Source organism: Aulonocara sp. 'chitande type north' Nkhata Bay, linkage group LG20 (genome assembly GCF_057382095.1).
Source record: "Aulonocara sp. 'chitande type north' Nkhata Bay isolate Kocher_YH1m ecotype deep benthic linkage group LG20, A_spYH_male_GT1.1, whole genome shotgun sequence".
Classification (NCBI taxonomy): Eukaryota; Metazoa; Chordata; class Actinopteri; order Cichliformes; family Cichlidae; genus Aulonocara; species Aulonocara sp. 'chitande type north' Nkhata Bay.
In genome coordinates, this window is record NC_141363.1 from 34,551,753 (window position 1) to 34,573,623 (window position 21,871).

The window sequence follows — 21,871 nt, forward strand, 5'->3', positions numbered from 1 at the left end:
GGCCTTCATCAATTCAATAATTAAGACTATGCAGCACTATAGTTAGTTTTACATTTTACACTTCAAAATTTATAAAACTTCTGCGAACACTGTTATGCCTTCCAGACTTAATGTGTCATTGTGTTAGACACTATTTTTCAAAGTGAGAATGCGCTTATTTGGGAAAGAAAATGTATTTAGTCTGTAACTGTTGTAGTCAAGAGGTGAGAAAGATCTATAGCTGGAGCTCAAATGTAAAAGCTTACATAAAGAAAAGAATCCCTGTGCATTTCTTCCAACCAGTATTTTATAACTGTCTTATAACTCTGGGTTCTCTGTGTTCCTCTCAGAGTCTAAAGACATGCAAGTTAGGTTAGCTGTTGATTCTAAACTGACTGTAGGTGTGAATGTGAGCGTGAATGGTTGCCTGTCTCTCTGTGTTAGGTCTGTGATACAGCAGTGACCTATGCAGGGTGTACGCTTCCTCTCGCCCTATGACAGCAGAGACTGGCTCAAGGCCCCTCGTGACCCTAAATTGGTGGTAAAAAAAGTGGTAAAAGTGGTAAAAAAAAAAAAAAGGATGGATGGAGGGTGAAGCATCCATATAACCACCAATAATGACTTTAGGTAAGTTTGATGCCATTCTCTAATAAACCACACCTAAGAAGGAGCTTATAGCGTGCAGTTGATGGGCCCTTTCATAGACTAATTATTTGATTCAGTCAGTAATAAAAAAAACAACAAAATAAAAATAAAACGTTGGATTTCCAGGCTGTGCAGAATCTTCCACTAGTCTGCTGCTTTTTTTGTTCAGCTTGCTCTTCAAAATATTATGAAGAACTCTCAAATGCTTCTTGAACAGGGCTGCATGACATCTGAACTAAAATCCATTTATAGATTTTCTAACTTCAATGGTTACGACTGCTTTCTTGGTTTTAGTGTCCTTAACAGCCTGCTCATTTATCGAGATGCTTAGGCCAAGGACGAATGAAAGTCAAAAGCTTCATTGTTCTTAAATTATTAAAATTGTAAAAACAAAACAAAAACAAAACACATTTACTTGATGATCTATTTTGGTCAATAAAAGATTTACTAAGTGCAAAAATCCTGACAGGTGCTTTGATTGTTTCTGCTCAGATCCTCTCATGCAAAGAGTTTGTATAGGTGTACGAATGCTGCTAATCATTATTTTTGAAAGAAAAAAAAGTTAAGGAGGAGGAGGAGGAGGAGATTCTCCATCAATTATTCAGTTGTTTGGTAAAATATTAGAAGGTTGTGATCAATGCTGGTTGTATTTTTACAGACCCTCAGGCAATGTCTTCCCATTATTCACGTCCCAAAACTAATAGAGCAACACTTGAAAACTCGCAATGATATAAAAAATAATAAAGCAGATTAAAGTCTTCAGATGTGAAAAGGTTTACTTAAAGCCCAAATTCATTGTCTACCTTTGACAACAGCTGTTTGACACTTCATGTGAAGATGACACTTTGTAAAAGGTGAAATGCTGACTGTTGTTTCATCATATAAAGTTAAAAAATTATAAATACAATTAAAGAACAAGAAATAAGAAAGGTTTCACTGTAATTTACGGCTTTAATAATGGCCCACAGCTTCCCTTCTGTCACTTGTCTTCAGTTATGTTATTAAATTATTAAGCTAAAGGGTTCTTAGACTAATCTATCAAGCCTGCATTTGTGAATATTAACAAGTAGTTCACAAATGGATTTTAGGGCTAATGACTGAAAAGTCCATTAAATGAATGGAAACAATCAGCCACCCAGTACACTGCTGTGAATGTTAGTAGGTCATTTAGTAGTCAAAATAAACTATCAATTATTAATAAATTCTTGAATAACCCTCCTCATAGGCTCGCACTTATTATTAGCCTTTCTGTGCATTTCAGTATAGACTAAAAAATTCAGACCAGCTGACCATTTCAAGTTTTGAAACAGGATTTTCCTCATTGATTCATTATTGAATATTAAGCTTAACGTACACGTGGATATTTACTCGTGCAAAGCGGGCAATTCATGTTTTTAAGCTCACGACCCCTAAAAAGGATACTCTGACAGGCACAACAAACCGAACCAAAATGAAAGTCCAGTTTGTGACTGAAGCAGCTCGATCGGCTCTGTTCTTTCACTTATGAGAGAGAGAGAACGGTGCAGCTGATTAGACTGATGAATCAATAACTGCACGGTAATGACAAAACTTATAAAGAAAAGCGATTCCAACAAGCAAAAATGATCCTTCCCAGGGGAGGGTCCGAGGTAATCGCTGAACATAAAAGTCCAGAACATGGCGTGTGTGCACAAGATTGCGTGCTTGTGCGTGTGGTGGGATGGCAGCATAAAAAAAATGGAGACTGTGATTAAGAACTTCCTCAAGTGCTCAAAAAGACAAACGAACAGCGCCAAGGAGCGACGGCAGTGGAGCTTAATATGCGCTAGTCGGCGCCTTAAGAATGAAATTTAATGCCTGCGTGTTGCATGTGAATTCAGGCAACAGTGCACTCAGAGGAAGACGGAGAGACTTAAACCTGGAAGGGAGCCCACCCTGCACGGGTTTGCTTAACGTGGTGTATCCACGAGCAACAATCATGTCCACAGAGAGTCTGAAATGGCGATAACGCACACAAATATGCTTCCACAGCTGCAAGCATCGCGCATATTTTTGTTGTATGGTGTGTATGCGTGTGTGTGTGTGTGTGTGTGTGTGTGTGTGTGTGTGTGTGTGTGTGTGTGTGTGTGTGTGTGTGTGAGGATGAGATGCGTCACTGCCTTACAGTAAATAATCTCACCCTAGCAGACGCCAGCAGCAGGGAGAGCCAACGGGGCTTCCAGTGAGGAAAGTGTGATGCAAATACACGAGAGCGCAGTTACAGTTTTACGCCTAAATCTTTGCAACAGGAGACTGACAGCAGGGATGGAGACAGATCTTTTTAAATCACCTGCTCATGCATCATCCAGGTGCATTTGAGAAACGGCACAACTCTTGACATAAGTTGTCAGCTGCTTAAATCGAGCGCACAAGGACTCTTTTCAACCTGAAATCCTCCTCCTCTTTTCTCTGCTCAAATTAAGTGTCCACCTCGGGGGTTTGACTTATTGATCCGTTTTTCTTTAAATGCAGCTGATTTCAGTTCAATTGATCAAGCAACGGTTTCACTCACTCACTCACTCCCTGTCCCTCCCCCACCACTTCTTTCCCCCTGTCGCTTTTTGCGTTGCCAATAGTGTCAGTGCTTGACAACGTTTTGTTGAAGCGCTTAAAAAAAGATAGAGGAGAGATAATTTCAGTCGTGCGCGGTGGGAGGGAAGATTTGTGCAGTCAAACAGAAGAATCAGTAGACGAAGAGGAGGGGAAAAAAAGTAGGAAATCTCTGCAACCGCTGGAGTCTCATTCAGCACCGCTCGCTCCTGGACAGCGTCTGAGCGGCGGAGTTGATCGAGAAACAGGGGATTTGTTCAAACATCCAATCTGGGAGTAACACTGAATTTAAACGGGGCGCTTAATTTTCTTCACGACTTACAATCCACATTGGTATGTTCACTTCCCACACCTGTCATGCTCTTCTTTTGAATTGAATCTGTGCGGCAAGCAGCGTTTCAACAGCGAGGGAGTCCAGAACTGACTGGAGCTGGTGCCGCCAAACAAAGACGCTGGAAGAAAAAAGAAACCTGGACGGCATCGCAGCTCGCAGAAGTTCTTCTCCTCCACTTTGGGCTCACTTGTATCAGGAAGATTTAAAGGTAACCGGTATTCTTTTCTTTTACACTCTTATACTGGCGTCAGCGAGCTTTAGGAGTGGTATGACAGCCAAGCATCCCAGAGTTACGCAGCTGTGTTGTGGTTTCTGCCTGTGAGAGTATGCTGCACAAACAGTCTAACCTATTAAGCTACTTAATTGGCATCTTGGTGTGCTTTGGAAGCAGTAGTCCATTATATTAAGAACACACACCAACAATTAAGGCAGTCGTATCTTGTTTCATTGCCTTTTGACTAAACCCAATATCAAATAGTGACTTTACAAATCTCCTGGTGTGTATGCGTGCATTGCAAGATTTAGTCCTGTTTTGGGGAGGCCGTGGTCTTTGTCCGGTCACATACTCAACAGATGAATCACATTTGCTGAAAGGCTTTTGGAGGAAGAACGAAGCTGGTGGTAATCGTGGAGCTGATTGGAGGGGGGGGGCTTGGCAGTACAATGAAGCCCTTCATCAGCCGTATCTATAGGAGCTCCCGTTGCAAACCCCTCTCTTTTTTCCGCTCCACTTGGCTAGATCCTTGCAGAAGCAAATCGGGGAAGTCTATAGGAGTAATCAGTGAACACACACGGTAATCCTAAAGTAATGTATTCATTTAAGATAGATATGAAGATGCTGCTAATGACGAATATGCCAGCTTTTACATGGTTGTCTGGAAGAATAGGTGCCAATCCATCTTTGCATTTAATTATTTTCAAGTGAGACTTGACGCTCTGGCGGGTGATGGTGACGCCTCTCTGATAGGCTAATGCACCTCTGTTGGAGAATGCATTGATTAGAGCTCACGTTTCTGCTACTCGCAGGTTATACATGATGGTTGTTTCATTATGTCAAAACAAAGTATACACTGATTTCTTAAAGATTTTCTTAAATTTAAGTGATAAGAAGTGCAATTTCCCTCTAGATTTATAAAGAAATAAGAAGAAAATCTGCTTAAACACTGTTCTGATATGAAGGGTATTATTTTATCCTTTTTTTTGTTCCACACAGAGGTTTTAATGGATATGCTCTGTTTCCACTTTCTTTTTAATTTTTATGACAGTCTGGCTTTTGCAGGTTTGTTAGGTTCCACTCTAAATCTCTCCAGAGCCTAACCTCCTCATCTACTTCAAATGCCTCACTGGATTTCAATTAGTGAGAATGATTTAATTTGAGCTGATACTCTTCAAAACTCACACAAAATGTGAAAGGCATGTGGTAGCAAATGACAACAATAAAAATGACTTGGTATTTGCACACGGTGGGTCTTTAAAGACCAATTAGATGCTCCTTAAGCACTTCTTGAATCGGCTGGAAACATGCAGACATGTTCCACCGAGCCAATAAAATTGAAACTGAAGCATTTAATGTATTTTTTATATTTTTTTAAAGGCATATAGGTCTTTTGAAATCCCCAAACAACCACTTTTAAATACCCATCAGAACCATTAACAGCAACAACTCTTTCCCTTTTTTAAAATTTAATTTTAGATTTATTATAGTATAAACAAAAACAGAAATGGTGAATTTTTGGGAAAGATCAAGTCTTACCGACAAACGCACCAGAGTATTTGCCCAACAGGAGTTTTTAATGTGCTAATCTTAAATCCCAACAAGTCCCACTAAGATCCACAAGTGGGGACAAAGATTTTTGACCTCCCCTTTTTGTTTTCATGTGTTTGTGGCCTTAATCAGAACATAAAGTATTAAAGAGTCATCCTGGCTTTCTGAATGTTTGACCGGTATTATCAACTGTGTTGCAGTTACCATTTGGCTTTGCTATTTTTAAAGACAATAATATCAAATTGTCTTTATCATAACAAAGATAATAGGATTTAAATAAAGTGCACTTCTTCAAACACGTCTCATAATTTTCCCAAAGACCCGAGCCCAGAATGTGTAAAGATGACATTTACTGACCCTGAACTGAACCCTGTGAAGCTGTGCAGCACCCCTAATAAGACCTACTGATTAAAGGTTTACATTAGTTCAGAATTCACTGTTCAAGTTAGGGGTTACCAATCAGATGTGAAATTTTAATGCAACCGAAGACGTGCCGTGCCAGAAGCCAACCCCAGCGAAAGAACAATTCCTTCACACATTTGGCAGTTTAAAAAAGCTTGCTTTCCAAAGAAAAAAAAAATCTAAAAACATCGATATTTTTTTACACTTCACTTTCAGAGTATACATGTTTAATGGTGCGAGACAACATCCAGTATTTCCACTCATTAACACACAGAAACCCCTCTAATTTAGATCGAAATCCCAGAGAAACTCGACTAAAAAGCTCACTGCTTATATAAAACCTGTTAGTTTTAAACTTTACATCCAAATGGGCTTTCTTGTACTTTAAGTGTTTCAGATCGGATAATGTTGCCTTTATACCCAGAAAATCATCCAGGACATGTTTACTGTCATTTCCCTCATCTTATGTAATTAATTTTTCATGCTGCTAGGAGTTAGCATGACATTAGAGGAACGGGGCAGAGAAAATCATTTTCCTCACTGGCTTCTCTTCCTTTTTAACACTGTGCTGAAAGCAAGAGCATACGTCAGCGCTGAAATTCACATCCAGCAGTGCATAGAGACCGACAGACAAGATGAGGCAGGCAGACAACGCTTCTCTCTGCCTGTTGGAAGACTTTTAGATATCCATTTCACTGTTGTTCCTTATCACTGCTTCTTGATCACGGAGTGTCTACATTCTGGATCACCTCCTCTGCTTTTCCTCCTGGCTGTCCATCTGTTCATCGGGGGGCCGTCTGTGTGGCCTCGCTGTGCTGACCACAGTCTGATGATCTCTAAAACAACAGCAGAGCCATTCCTCACACAGTCCTATTTTCTAAACTGCTGCTTCTTCTTCTCTACGATCCTTTAACAAGCTTTCTGGTTTTCGTCTCATTTCTTCCACGTGTGTCTTGTCTGGTAAAAAATAGTTTTGTCGCAAGCTTTGCGTACTTTTCTTGATGATATTTTATAGTCCAGGTGCTCTTGTGTAAAACTACCATGCTATAAGTAAACTGTCTTATCAAAGAATGTGTGCGTAAGAGCTATAACCCGCCTACAGTTGGAACATCTTCATTAGAAGCCTGTTGACACTAATCAGAGATGACAGCCACTGACACTCTGGTTAATTTACAAGATTTACAACACAAACAATAAAGGAAATAATCTTTCCATTCCAGCAAGCGTGTTGTTCATAATGGAGACGTATTTGACAAGGCGTCGAATTAATCTTTGTTCTTATCAAATGTTGTAATGCCACTTGCTGGCCTCAGCAAAACTGGCATCAAACTGCAGTTTAAACTGATGCTTAAATTTGTTCCCCTTGACAGGAGGAACTCATTCAAATAAGTCAAGAGCATAATGGATCCATATCACAACGCACTTGTTACGACTCAGACAACAGGGTTTCGATTTAGCCTTCAGAGTCATAAGATGAAGAATTGCTCATGATCCAACTTAAACGTAGAGTCATCAAGGCCTTTAAAAAGAAAAAAAAAAACTCAGTTAAGTTGATTAAAGTTGCAAGAAAACATTCACAAACTCTTTGGACTGATCATCAATTCAGCACTAATTATTCTGAAAATGTGTTGGGATCCTTATGTCACCATTATTGCTGAACAAAGCGTAAAAACACACAAACAGCGGTACCTTTCATGTCTTTGTGGAACACTGTGAATAACAATTAATAGTATAATACATGTGTTTTAATAACACTCTTTTAATAAATTGATAAGTAATTCTCAACAATGATGGCTGGTTTTGTTTTTTAGTTGAAAAATAACTGCTCACTTTGAATTTAATGAATGTTGGAACGGAGGTGTGTTTCCTCTGCGTGGTATCACCTTCTTTTCCAAGACTCTGTGGAGACCAATTATTGTAGTTCTGAAACCAAAAATGTTTTTTTTTTGCTTAAAGTGGGATTTTAACTTCTCGAAACTTTTGGACTCCTCTCTCATATTTTTCTTTCTCCCTCCCTTGTATTCCTTTTTAGCCTATATTTTATGCAACTTCTATGAAACTAGGGCTGCAAATGGTTTCGTCACACTCATGTTTTCCAAGTAGGACATGGTGCTCTTCCTTGGGCATCGGTTATGATGTATAATTGACAGATTTGTTGATTAGTGTTGGATTAAAGTGTAATTTCACGGGGGAAGATTTGGCTGAGTTTTTCACAGCATATTCCAAACACCTAAATCCAAATCACAGAAATAAAGGACAGACAAAGATTAGGACACGCTCTAAACTGAAAGTAAAAAGAAGCTACTTTTGGCTGCTCACTTATTCAAGAGGGGTCATTACAGCAGGTAGCTGTGCATGTTTGATTTGGCAGAGTGTTCTGCAGGATGCCCTTCCTGAGGTGTCTCCTCCTGGGATCGAACTGGGCATCTTTCACTTGTTAGGCAAACTGTAAGTGATAGCGTTAAATTAACCAAGCGAGGTTGGCAAGATGGCGTCGTAGCGCGAACACCCGTCTCGCTGTGCTCCGGTGAGGTCCCCCGATTATCCGTCTAAAATACGTGTTCACCTGGTGAAACGTTACAAATGTGCGTGGGAGTAACTCTATAACGAGTCTGGACGACTATTTTTCTAAAATGCCTAACGTCAGGTCTAAGAAAAAGACAGCTCCGGTTGTGCAAGCTAGCGACATTGTGGGTCCTATGGCGGCTGAGCCTGAAGAAGCTAACGCCAGCGACACAGAAATCTCCGCTGACGCTGAGGAAACTGGGAGTGATATCGACCCGAATATCCTTGCGGCTTTGAGTAAGATAACTGACAGCATTACAACTTTATTGGATGTTAAAGTTGATACTGTGCTGGCCGCAATCCGTGAACAGACGTCTCGGATCCAGGCTCTGGCGACACGGGTGGGAGACGCCGAGATACGGATTTCAGGCGTGGAAGACACGGCAGGTGTATTGCAGGCGAAAGTGGCTCGACTCGAAAAACAAGTAACTGACATGGCAGACCACATGGACGATTTAGAGAACCGCAGCCGCAGATGTAACCTTCGCCTGGTCGGGCTTCCCGAGGGCACGGAGGGAAATGATGTTGTCGCCTTCATGGAGTCATGGCTCCCCTCCTATCTTGAGCTCACAACTAAAAATGGGAAGATCAAACTAGACCGCGCTCACCGCTCTCTAGCACCGAGGCCGGGCCCCAGCCAGCGCGCCAGACCCATCATTATGAAGCTTCACAACTTTGCTGATAAACAACGTGTGATGGCCGCAGCTCGGCGCCTGGCTACGCAGCCGAACCAACCAACAAGTCGGATCAAAGTCTCCTTCTTTAATGATTATTCAGCGGCGGTAGCCAAGAAACGCAAGGCTTTCGACGAGGTGAAAAGCTGCCTGAGGAAGAAGAATATGGATTATGCGCTTCTCTACCCCGCCACACTGAGGCTGTTTGCCAACGGCAAGGAGAAGAGATTTAACACACCGGAGGCAGCTGTGTCCTACGCGGATTCGCTGCCCTGAATCCCCGTAACCACCGGAGTACTCCTTTTCTTCACACTATGCCTTAATTAACCGGTGTGAGTACTTGCCGAATCTAGGCGTATATGACTCTTTTTTTTTTTTTTTTTTTTTTTTTCGTCCTCGCTGCTTATAAGCGACCAGGTGAAATCTTCCACCCCATCGGGCACCGGACGGACTGTGTTTTCATCTATGGGTAGGCGTGAGTTACGCGCGTGCAATGCCCTTCGGCTTTCCCGACGGGCAGGAGGAGATTGGTTTTTCCCTACATGTTTAGTAGGGCTGTTGCCAAATCACTGTTCTTTGAATGTTCCGTCACACAGCTCTTTCATGCCTTTTTTATTTTTATTTTATTTATTTATTTTTTCAACCAGGGTGTGGTGAACCCTTTGGCTCAATATGCTTTGTGTGATACATGAATAAGTCTAATAATGAGTAGGCTGCGAATATGCACCTGGAATGTACGAGGGGTTCACAGCCCTATTAAGAGGAGGAAGATATTTACTTGTCTAAGAAAGGACGGTGTAGATGTTGCTATGTTACAAGAGACACATCTTGATAATAATGAACACTTGAAGTTGCAACAAGGATTATATGGACAAGTGTTTTTTTCATCCTTCACTACAAGAAGTAGAGGAGTGGCAGTGTTGATTAGGAAAAATGTACCTTTTGTAGTAACTGATTGCGTTAAGGATCTGAAGGGCCGCTACGTGATAGTCAAAGGGATTTTGCAAGGCCAAAATATCTTATTACTGAATGTTTATTTTCCACCTGCCCACCCAACTACCTTTCTTACCAAAATGTTTCTGGAATTAGCCCCATTTCTTCCTAACTCTACCGTTATTATTGGTGGTGATTTCAACTTAATGTTAAATCCGCTTATGGACAGATTTCCACACAGCATTGCAACTCCTTCTCCTCAGGCCAAAGCGCTTCATGCTCTATGCGACGAGTTTGGACTTGTGGATGCTTGGAGATATACTCACCCCTCCGATAAGCAATACACATTTTTTTCGGCTCCGCATAGGTCCCAAACTAGAATTGATTACTTTTTTCTCCCGAAAACTGACTTAGGTTCAGTAGTATCGTGCGACATAACAAGTATAATCATCTCAGATCACGCTAGGGTAATCATGGATCTCGATCTTAAAGCTGTGCTTCATAGGTCCCGCCACTGGAGGCTTAATACCATTATTCTTAAGGATGAGGAATTTACCTCTCACTTCTCTGCAGAATTTAAAGCGTTTTTGGATATCAACACCCCCTCAGCTACTACTGCCTCTGTTTTGTGGGAAACATGCAAAGCTTATGCGAGGGGCCTAATTATTTCGTATTCTGCGACAAAGAAGCGACAACGGATGGAGGAACAAAAATCTTTAGAGAGCGAATTGATGGATAAGGAGAAAACATATATTGCCTCCCCATCACCACCATTATGGCAAGAAATAACCGCACTCAGGTCAGCGCTGAATTGCCTTCTTACCAGAGATGCAGAGAAGAAACTTAAATACACCAGACAGAGGTTCTACGAGCATGGAGATAAGGCCGGTAAATGTCTGGCGTACTATGTTAAGAAGCGCGCAGAATCGAATACCATTGCAGCGATATCTGATGAAGGTGGCCACAAGATATATGAAAACAAACTGATAAATGACTGTGTTAAGAAGTTCTACGAAGCCTTGTACTCTTCTCAACAAGTCCCGGAGGGGGTGCAGCTGATGCATAATTTCTTCACCCAATTCGACTTACCAAATTTGTCAGAGGAACAGAAGACTGCCCTTAACAGCCCTATAACTAAGACCGAAGTGTTTAAGGCTATTAAATCACTGCGAAGTGGAAAGTCGCCAGGGCCTGATGGCTTCTGTTGTGAATTTTATAAACAGTTTCGGGATATTATTGTGGAACCGCTTCTTGATATGTTCAACCACTCCTTCATTACGGGTGAATTCCCGCAGACACTGAAGGAAGCCAACATTTCCCTAATTCTAAAGAAAGGGAAGTGTCCTGATTTGTGCGGATCCTATAGACCTATAGCCCTCTTGAATGTAGATAGGAAACTGCTTTCTAAAATTCTGGCCACCCGCTTAGAAAATTTTTTACCTGTGCTGATAAGGGAGGACCAGACAGGCTTTATAAAGGGTCGAAACTCAGCCACCAATGTTAGACGCTTACTGAACTCTATTGTAGCTTTCAAGCAAAAATCTATTGACGGCCTGGTGCTTTCTCTCGATGCGGAGAAAGCATTTGACAGAATTGAGTGGTCTTATTTGTTGTATACTCTGGGCAAATTCGGCTTAGGGGAGAATTTTATAAAATGGGTCAAAGTTATCTACAATAATCCACAGGCAGCAGTCCTGACTAATGGACTTAGGTCTGATTACTTCAACACTCATAGGGGAGTTATGCAGGGCTGCCCCTTATCGCCCCTTCTATTCGCTCTGGCCATAGAGCCTCTTGCTGAGGCCATAAGGGCGACGCCCACAATACGTAGTTTAGAGATTGGACAGCTGTGTCATAAAATAACCTTATACGCGGACGACATCTTGATTCTTTTGACTAACCCTGTAACATCCGTACCCAGTCTCATTGAGGTGATTGACAGGTTTAGCCATTTCTCTGGCTATAGAATCAATTTGGCTAAGTCAGAGGCCATGCCTCTCGGTACTCTTTTCACAATGCCGGCTACTGTTCCTTCCTTTCCTTTTAAATGGTCTCCTAATGGATTTGTGTATTTGGGGATCTTTATTACCCCGTCTCTCGACCAATTGTACAAAGCCAACTTCACACCCTTATTTGGCAAACTCAAACAGGACCTAGAGCGGTGGGCGTCACTTCCTGTCTCCTGGCTAGGACGCATTGCCCTGATCAAAATGAATGTGCTGCCCAGGCTATTGTATCCTATCCAAATGATCCCCGTCTTGTTCTCTAAGAGAGTACTGAAGGACATAAATGGTTGGCTCACCTCTTTCATCTGGAACAAGCGCAGACCCTGACTCAAGATGGCAGTGTTGCATCTGCCAAGCTCCAGGGGCGGCTTGGATCTACCTAATATTAGATTGTATCAGCTTTCTGCCCATTTAAGATTTGTGAGCGACTGGGTTAGGGGTAAAACCTCAATCTGGTCGGATATTGAGACAGCTCTGTCACAATGCAAACTGAGCGATCTATTATTTTGTAATGATTTTAACGGAATTAAGGCCCTTTGTACAAATCCTGTAACAATCAACACCCTAAAAGCGTGGCGAATTGTCCGCCGTCTTGAGGGAAGATCGAGAATAACATCAACCTTTACCCCTATAATGAATAACCCTGCTTTCCCTCCGGGTTCTTTGGACCCCGGCTTTCAACGATGGTCTGATAAGAATATTAAGTCTCTTGGTGACCTTTTCTCGGGTGGTGAACTCATGTCGTTTGAACAGCTTACCAACAGTTACGGCTTGCCTAGACAGGATTTCTTTCGTTTTTTGCAAATACGACACTATATCACTCACAATACAACCCTTGCTGAGCACCCTGAAGTATCTGATGTTGAGAGGGTTTTGTTTGGGCAACAGCTGACGGTGTCTCTGAGTTCATTTTACCATGTGCTTAATGCTTTGACTACCACTGATGCACAGGGGATTAGAGGTGTGTGGGAGAGGGAACTGTCGGTAACCATAGATGAAGATAAGTGGGATACCGTTTGGTCTCTCGCAAAAAGGATTTCAATTTGTACTCGGACAAGAGCAATCCAATTTAAGATTTTACACAGATTACACGTATCCCCTCACCGCAGACACCTCTTCAGCCGCTCTCTTTCCCCTGTGTGTCTTAAGTGCAAAACTGATGTAGGGACTTTAACTCACTGTTTTTGGTCCTGTTATAAGCTTCAAGAATACTGGGCTGACATTACAGGTGAACTGGGGAAAATCTTCCACATTGGGGCGATCGTGGCTCAAGAGTTGGGAGTTCGCCTTGTAATCAGAAGGTTGCCGGTTCGAGCCCCGGCTTGGACAGTCTTGGTCGTTGTGTCCTTGGGCAAGACACTTCACCCGTTGCCTACTGGTGGTGGTCAGAGGGCCCGGTGGCGCCAGTGTCCAGCAGCCTCGCCTCTGTCAGTGCGCCCCAGGGTGGCTGTGGCTACATTGTAGCTTGCATCACCAGTGTGTGAATGTGTGTGTGAATGGGTGGATGACAGGTTGTGTAAAGCGCTTTGGGGTCCTTAGGGACTAGAAAAGCGCTATACAAATACAGGCCATTTACCATTTACCATTTATAGAGATGGACCCTTTGTCCCTGATTCTAGGTCTTCCAAGTGACCGCCTAAAAGCAGCGGCCAACAAAAGATTGTATAACACTCTAACATTTGCAGCCAGGAAAAATATCCTCTTACAATGGATCAACGATAGGACTCCCACTGTCTGTGGCTGGCGCAAAATAGTTTTTGAACTGATTCCTCTGGAATACCTCACACACGTTATACACCACAGTGTGGGTCAGTTCTATGGGATGTGGCACCCCTTTTTGGACTATATTGGACCGGACCTTTCCGCTATCTTATTCAAAGGACTACTACACACGTGATCACCACCCGGGCGCTGTAAGACTGACTCACCACCTCTTGTATGTTATATTTTGTATTTTGTATCTTGTATTATGCCTTATTTAAGAGCTGTTGTGTACGTTTTGTGTTTGTACTGTTTTGTTGTTCTGTGTCTACTGTCGAGACACTGTCGTGTTAAAGGAAAATCTGCAATAAAAACAATGATGAAAAAAAAAAAAAAAAAAAAAAATTAACCAAGCATCTAGAACATCTCATATTTAGCTGTTATGACTACAGATTTAGGTGGATGCTATAATTAATCAGGTTGTTGACACCGAAAAATAAATATGTCTATTTCCTCATTTTAGCCACACACACACAATCTACAGTTAGCGCTTATAACATGCAACTGTTCCGATGTGTCGTCAGGACATCATTTGTCCTGTCCTTACAATTCACTGTTTAGGAAATGGCCCTTCACTGTAAAGAAATAAATCTGTTTAAGTAACTGACACCAACTCACATGCACATGGAAATCATTCTGACAAAGATTTGCAGTCTCGCGTTTACATGCACTGACACACATAATTGGGACAGTGTGATGCGCACAAACGATGTGCAGATCCTGCATTTGTTTAACCTTAAAGGCTATGTTGTCTCGTCTTCATCATTTTATTTGTGTAGCTGCTGTTATTATTCATCCATACATTTTCTTAGCTGTTCGAGTCAGAGTCGTGGAAGGGCTGGAGTCAGTCCCATGACTTGCTGATATGGTGCACGAAGCAGGGTACAGTGTAGAAATGTAACATGCCTCACACAGGCAGGATTTCACACATACATAATGAACCACTCCTTGGCAAATATAAGTAGCTCTACTTTGTGACAAATAAACAATGAAGCACTAATCACCTACCTCTTCTGAGTGTATCCTATCTCGTGGTTAGACACCTGCTCCCCCATGTTGGAGAGAGTTATGTTCATGGTGATAATAATTATGTTCAGCAGCCCCAGTAAACTCGATGCAGCAGATGAGCTGCTTCTTCACTAGGTGCAGGTTCCAGCTAAAATGGTATTCCAGCTCACATCAGATCTTTAAAGCAGCAGACCTACTGTCACCAAGTGCCATCCAAGATGGTTTATTTGGAATTCTTCTGACCGAGGGGTGAGAGACTCTTTGGAGTGCCACAACGATCGAGCTTGTTGGAGGGTAAATATGAGAAAGAAAGCGTCAGCTTCATAGTGAGAGTGAGAGGATTGTCCACTAGTAAACCAATCACAAAAAAAAAAGATTTATATTCATACTTAAGGGGGCATTAATATAACTGGGTGGTACCCCCAGTTAAAATCATGTTTGGCTATGTAAGCCTAGCTATAAAGGTTTTGTGACTTATAAGACCCCGTCAGTAAGAAAACATGGATGTTTGCATTGATATTTACAAAAGTCTCTTCTGTAATCTGTCCAACTACACAGGAGCTTATTGCTGTAGTTTGAATACCAAAACGTTGTCAGCTGGGTTTTTGGGGGTCGTGGAATGAGCACCAGTCACAAAAGTAGTAAAAGCTACACGTTTTAAAAGGAAAACGTATTTATGTGTTTGTACCCTTAACGTGTGAGCGGAGTGGAAGATAAACAGGTATACTCGAGCTCGCAGGCAGTGACCAATTTGCATATTTATAGATCTGTGCATACTAAAAGAGGGAAAGGCGTGGCATTACATCTAAGCCATTTGAAAGCATCAAGGGATAATTTTGATTGAAATAAAAAAACCTTCTAAATATGTATTTCTGATGAACAGAGATGAGTTTTCAGGGACTTAATCAGTACCAGGAGAGGAGATTTAGGACCTTAGCCATCTGGGTAATAAAACGCTTGTTTTTAGCTTTGGTAAGATTACATAAAAACCTATGTCAAATGTCAGTGCAAAAAGGAAAACAAACATAATCTAGGGTGCTTAAATTCAGCGTTTTGTTGTCCTGTCTATCCGACTTCCTCCTCTGCAGCCTTTGTGGCTTTAGAGAAATAACCCAGTATTATCGTCCTTGCCTTAGACACGAGCAACAGGAAACTATGTCACTAGAATCTAAACAAATGTTATTTTGCTGAGTGAGTGCTAATGTTGTTTTTCTTGGAAGGACAGTGTCAGTAATCAGCTTGTTGTTTGGTGTGAGTAACATTGACAAACCATGTTTTTATTCATGCTCTCCCAGCAGTCAGCATGAACTAAACAAACTTTTAATTGGTTACCTGTTCAGCTGCGTGCGGTGAAGCTGCGCTGTTTTTCAATTTTCAATTTTAATTTCAATCACAGAGTCCATGGGAATTATTTCATCTTTTCTTTTAGTAGGCTTAGTCAGCACTTAACCTGTTGTTTGGTATGATGTCTTCAGGTCATTTGAATCTTCTTGACTTTATTTGCTTAGAGCAGAAATATCAGCTTTAATGGTATTTTGGTTAGGAGTTTTTGTAACACTGGACATGCCGCTTCCTTTTCCACAGTCCCTATTTAATTGTATTAATTCTAACATGCAAGCATAATAGAGGTAAGAGGCTTGTTCACAATCTGTAAAACTTTGACATGGGGGCCAGAGGTTGTGATGCTGCTTCGAGGGCAATTATAACAAGGCTTTTTTCCTTATATGGTTTCATAATCTTTGTTGCATTCACGACATTAACCCTCTGCTGTGTCCTGTTCTTATGCTCTTAAAAAGGAACACAAGGCTTGTGTTTAATAAGGAGGGCTGCTTCTGCATTTTTCATTGATATTCACAATGCGTGAGTTGAGGAATTTTCCCGCTTTCTTTGTTAGTCTGTCGAAGCCTGCCCACTACTCATGAATATGTATGAGCATATTTTAGACTAAAGACTTTTAGTCTACAAACTCCCCCATGAGCCTTAAAAACTAAATTCTTTTGCACAGTCAAACTGATCTTAAACCAAACAATAAAATTAATAAAATCCAAACATAAATGTATTCAGTATAAATGTTCTAGATACAATAAGTCTACAGCAGATGATTGAAGAAATGAGTGGGAAAAATGATCCCCACTCTTTCCATAATACATGACTTCAGGGCCAGTTCCTTTTAGCTGCAACAGACCACTACAGATTAGTCCTTGTTCTGCACACCAGCGCCAGCTAGAAATCTCTTGCCAGCAGCAGTGGGAAGGCTCAGATGAGTTCCTAAATCCTGCAGTCAACAGCCACCCATCTCTATGTGAACTATTCCTGGCCTTGATTACAATTTGTGTGCCACAGTGACTGGCTCCAAAGAAAGAACCACAAGGAGATATTCAATTATGTGCCTAGCGGGGTGGGATGGATGAGCCTTTTGCAGCGACTGAGAAAATTCTAAATTCATTTAATGTCAAAAAAGATTTTTAAAAATAGTTCTGATTTTGGCCAGTTTTCATGACGTGACAAGTTGTTAAGTCATAGCGAATCTTGCAAAAAGATTTCAAACCAAGCACTAATTCCTTTTGCTCCTGTTCTGTTCTACAGGGAATGCTTATAGATCCACCATTTAGATCAAATTTTCTAATTAGCCTGAAAATGCCTCATAGGAAGCGCTCATCCTATACCCTACGCTCCTTCAAAGACCAACATAGGTATAATGATAGCAGACAGTGGAAATGATTTATTTGCAATCCCCCACTCTGCTTGTTTTGCCTAAGTCAAATCTCCACAATCTAATATAAACGAAGCAAGACAGGAAGCTTAGGATAAGTATGAGGCAGCACAGTAGTATTGCTTCTGAGCAAAATGCATTAACATATTGACTTTGCAGAAGTGCATGCAAGCTACCTCAGCTCACAGTTGATTGGCTGGTGCAAATGAGCTCAAGTAAAACATGCAAGCAATCAAAAAAACAAACATGTTGGATGATGTTTTATTCAACGTCTCCCGCACTCTTTGTCAACAGTTCAGCGCAGCAATCATATTGCACTCTCCAACAACATCCACGGAGCTGTGTTTAACAACATTAAACTGTAAAGGGAGGCTGCCATTAGAGGCTTTAGTTGTTTCACTTGTTGTGTTTTGCTTCATAATGGGTCTGTCGGGCTACTATGTGTGCTGCAGGTCAAGTTAATGGTGTTTTGATCTTTTAGAAGCCATTAGTCAGAGAATCCTTGTCATTGCCCCTGCCCTTCCTGAATATGACACTTCAGTTCACTGGTAATGAGATGTCTGTATCTACACCAAGTCCTGATTACTAAAGCAGAAGCAACACAAGGGATACAATGTCAACTAGTCCCAGCTTTCATGTATAATATCTATGTGTTGGGTAAATAAATTTTTAAAACACACACAAAGAACTGGACCTCCTGATTTTATCTCCTGAAAATAAGAAAAAGAAGAAAGGAATAAGTAAGTAATTTCATTCATGTCTTCTACAGACGATGGTTGGAGATTCAGGCCAGGAGTGTATTCCCTTGCGGACAGCTTCAACATCAGGTAGGCCCAGTTGTTCCTTTTGCTCTACTTCCTAGTCCATTTGGAGGAAGCATGTGCAGCTGGTGCCTTTGTTAACTAGCTGCCCTAATAAGTCTGTGCGGTCATAGCAATGGTGTGCTTGTGTGTGCTCCATTCAGTGACTCCATCATGCTACTGGGAGACTTCAATGCTCATGTGATCAATGGCACTGAACCTGAATGGTATATTGTTATTGGACTTCTCTACAAACCACAGTTCGTCCAAACACTGTGTTCAAACATAAGCATCTCCATAAGTGCACGTGGGACCAAGACACCCAACATTGCGGGTCAATGATTGATTTTCCAATCGTTCTGGACAACTGAGTAAGAGAGAGAGAAGCTGAGCTGTTAACTGATCACCACCTGGTGGTGAGTTGGATCAGGTGATGGGGAAGGATGCTGGAAAGACCTGGCACACCCAAACCTATAATGAAGGTGTGCTGGGAACGTCTGGCGGAGGTTCTGGTCTGTTTGTCCTTTAAGTATCTTGGGTCTTGTTCATGAGTTAGGGGAGCAAGAGATTAACAGACGGATTGAGGTTGCGGTTGCAGTGATGCAGACACTGTACTGGTCAGTTGTGGTGAAGAGTGAGCTGAGCACAAAAGCAAACTGTCGATTTAGCAGTCAATCTACGTCCCTACCCTTACCTATGGTCATGAGCTCTGGGTAGTGATTGCAGAAAACGGCTTGGAGATACAAGCGGCAGAAATGATCTTTCTCCAAAGGGTGGCTGGCCTCTCCCTTAGAGATATGGTGAGGAGTTCAGTGATTCAAGAGGGCCTTGGAGTAGAGCTGCTCTCTATGTCAAAAGCAGCCACTTTACTTGGTTCGAGCATTTAATTAAGATGCCTAATTGCCTAACATCCCATGTAAATATAACGGAAATATGACATATTTACTTACACTGTAATAACAGTGCTTACATGTTTTAAAAAGATGCCCATCTACTGTTTATTTTAGGAAACTCCTTGCTTACTACAAGAAGGTCTACAGATTTGTACACAGGTGTGTGTTGCATTTTCAGTGGGCAGTTTCATGATTCAAGATACCTGAAATTCATCTGACTTACACACCGTGTCCTGTCTTTGTTTACAACTTTTTAATGGGGACACTGTAGACTCTCCTCAGTCAATACAAACACTATTCCAGACCCCAGCTGCTTCACAACTCAGCAGCATGAAGCCGAACAATGCACGTACACAGCTGTGTGTTTGTTACCTCTTAAGACATTGCACTGATGTATGATGGAGACTTAGTCTAACTTTAGCCCTAACTACTGATAACTTAACGTAACCTTAGCCTAATATTACCCCAGTGGGCATGGCTTCACATTAAAGTTTAATTATCTACACTACTTGCTTTCTTGTTCCTATTATCTGACTGTGCAAACAGATTTAGGTCCCCATAATATGAGCAATACTCGAAACACACGCACACATTCAGTGGTACTGTTAGAATGCCTTAGGCTTTTCTTTTCTGGATGTCTTACCCATGTAGAGAAATATCGGTGCGTGGCATGCAGTGCATTTGATATATTTGGGTGTTCCGCTAGATTAAGTACTACTGGTTCCACCAACATACTCGATTGTAAGAATAAAAATATACATCGTCTCTCTGAAAAAACAAACAAGCATAAAAAGGCACATAAAAGGCAAATTCTGTACAAGTTGCTCTAGTTTTGTTTTGGAGGACATACGGTACTGTGCAAAAGTCTTGAGCCACCTTTTTTTCTTTATAATTCTTCTTTTTTATTCCTTTATAATTTGCATCTAAAGACACAGACTTGTAATTTTTAAAGCAGTCTTGAGCATTAGTTTTGAAGGTCTTTCAAAGTATTTCTTTCAGCATTGGCTGCTTTGTCCATAATTTTCAGTCCAGTCTTTGTACCTGACCATTTTCAGAAGAATGTTTCTTTTTATCTGTTGAACCACTGATGCTGATCTTTCATTAAAGCATAAAAATTTCACCCATCTCAGGGATGTTATCAGTGTTGTGTCTACACATAACAGACAACTTGGCAAAGTACCCATTTAAACAGTATCTTTAGACACTTTATTCTTAGTAGCCTTTGGGAAAAACATATAATTTGCTCTCATTTCGTTCATTGGATCTATGAAAAATGCCAAACATAACACAGTTTGACAGGCATAAAATAGGATTTTTGCACCAACAAGATGATTCCTAAAGAGCTGTTAGCCAAAACCTTGGCATATCTTGGAATGGCATGCCATTAAAATTTTTAGAGAAACCAAAGAAGTAGGTGACAAAAGCAAAAGTGTCAGGCCTAACAAAGTAAAGACCTCACACAGGACCTGGGAGATGCATCTGGCCCTTCAGTTGATCCAGCTATTGTTCGCCGAAGCCTCATCGGAAATGGTTTGAGTGGACGGGTGGCTGAGGTGTGCCAAATTACACAACAACAAAGTGGCTACAGGTCTTATTGAATTTTAAGTGTTTGGTTCAAAATAATGTCAATATGTATGAAGGAGTATGAGTATCTACAGTCGTCTGCATAACATGCTGCCAGTAGAGTAAAAGCACGCTTAGATAGAATTTATATAGAACCTTTTCTTCACAAAGCATCAAGAACTATTTCGAAAAGAAATTACTTATTAAAGAAATTGAAACAAGAAATTGTTTTTGCAGTTTCATGGCTTTTTGGTAACCAAAAAAAAAAAACCCCAAACACACATGAAACCAGTCTTCTCTTTGAATTAAAATGTTCAGTTTCTAAAACCCATGTATAAGAAGGTAGGGGAGTCATTATAACATATTTTATATAATCTGAACCAATAATGCACTAAGGTCAGCTCTCATAATTGTCAGTTAGGCTTTTACTTGCATATCAATAGTAACCAAGTTCCTGCACAGTACAGAAGAGAAATGCTTTTAGCCAAAGTGACATGACTTCTGTTCCTATATGAATCCGTTTTGTGCTGTTTTCACTTGCAGATCTTCAGCTGCCTTTTCCTTGGTGTCTCCACTTGAGTCCACAGTCAGTTCCTCATACCTGAACTGAATTAGATATTTAAATGAATGGCTGTACTGGTATTTTGTATATCTCTGCATACTAAGAACAATAGTAGACAACAATGGATTATATTAGAATTTTGAACACTAGGAACAAGTCTGGCTATTTTCCCCCCCAAATTTAAATAATATGCAAAATAGTGCTGACTCTAAGGAACTCTAATTGTGTGAACCAAAGGCCATCTTCCAGGTGTACTGTGTAGGCACTCTTAACTTCCAGTCTTCCATCAAAGCGTTGCACTAAACCCACCTGTGCAGACTTGATTCAGACCTTTCTAATGAAATGCTCCATCTCTGTCATCAGACTGCTCCTTTCACAATCTATTACACCTTATACATTCATTGCTCTGGTATACATTATATGCCACTGATTTCTGCTATCCTGCTGCATTGTTTTAATTATGAGGAGGAAGGGGGTTACTGCTGAAAGTTCACCAGAAAGTCATTTCATTATTTTCCATTTTATGGATTTTTTTCCCCATGGAGTTCAGCATGTTTTCCTGGGTAATTTCACCACCTTGTTTGGTGGCCTTCTCTCTGTAGCAGCAATGATAACTAAAGCTCAGTGGCTAATGTTTAATGCATATATATTGGTGAGTTTAGTTTTCTTTGATGTTAATGTGTTTGCAGGGTTTAGCATC

The 21,871-nt window shown here is 41.1% G+C and overlaps 1 protein-coding gene across 3 annotated transcripts in view; it reads left to right on the plus strand.

The window, feature by feature from the left end:
* Window positions 1-3,006: 3,006 nt before the first annotated feature.
* The window catches only part of LOC147306095 (metabotropic glutamate receptor 4-like), a 201,107-nt gene continuing 182,242 nt past the window's right edge, over window positions 3,007-21,871 (plus strand). For 2 of the 3 annotated variants that reach the window (XM_086276116.1, XM_086276114.1), the window contains exons 1-2: window positions 3,007-3,734; window positions 18,123-18,180. The gene's annotated coding sequence lies outside the window, so the exon portion shown is untranslated. The remainder of the gene's footprint in view (window positions 3,735-18,122; window positions 18,181-21,871) is intronic. The other variant, XM_086276115.1, reaches the window with a different exon arrangement.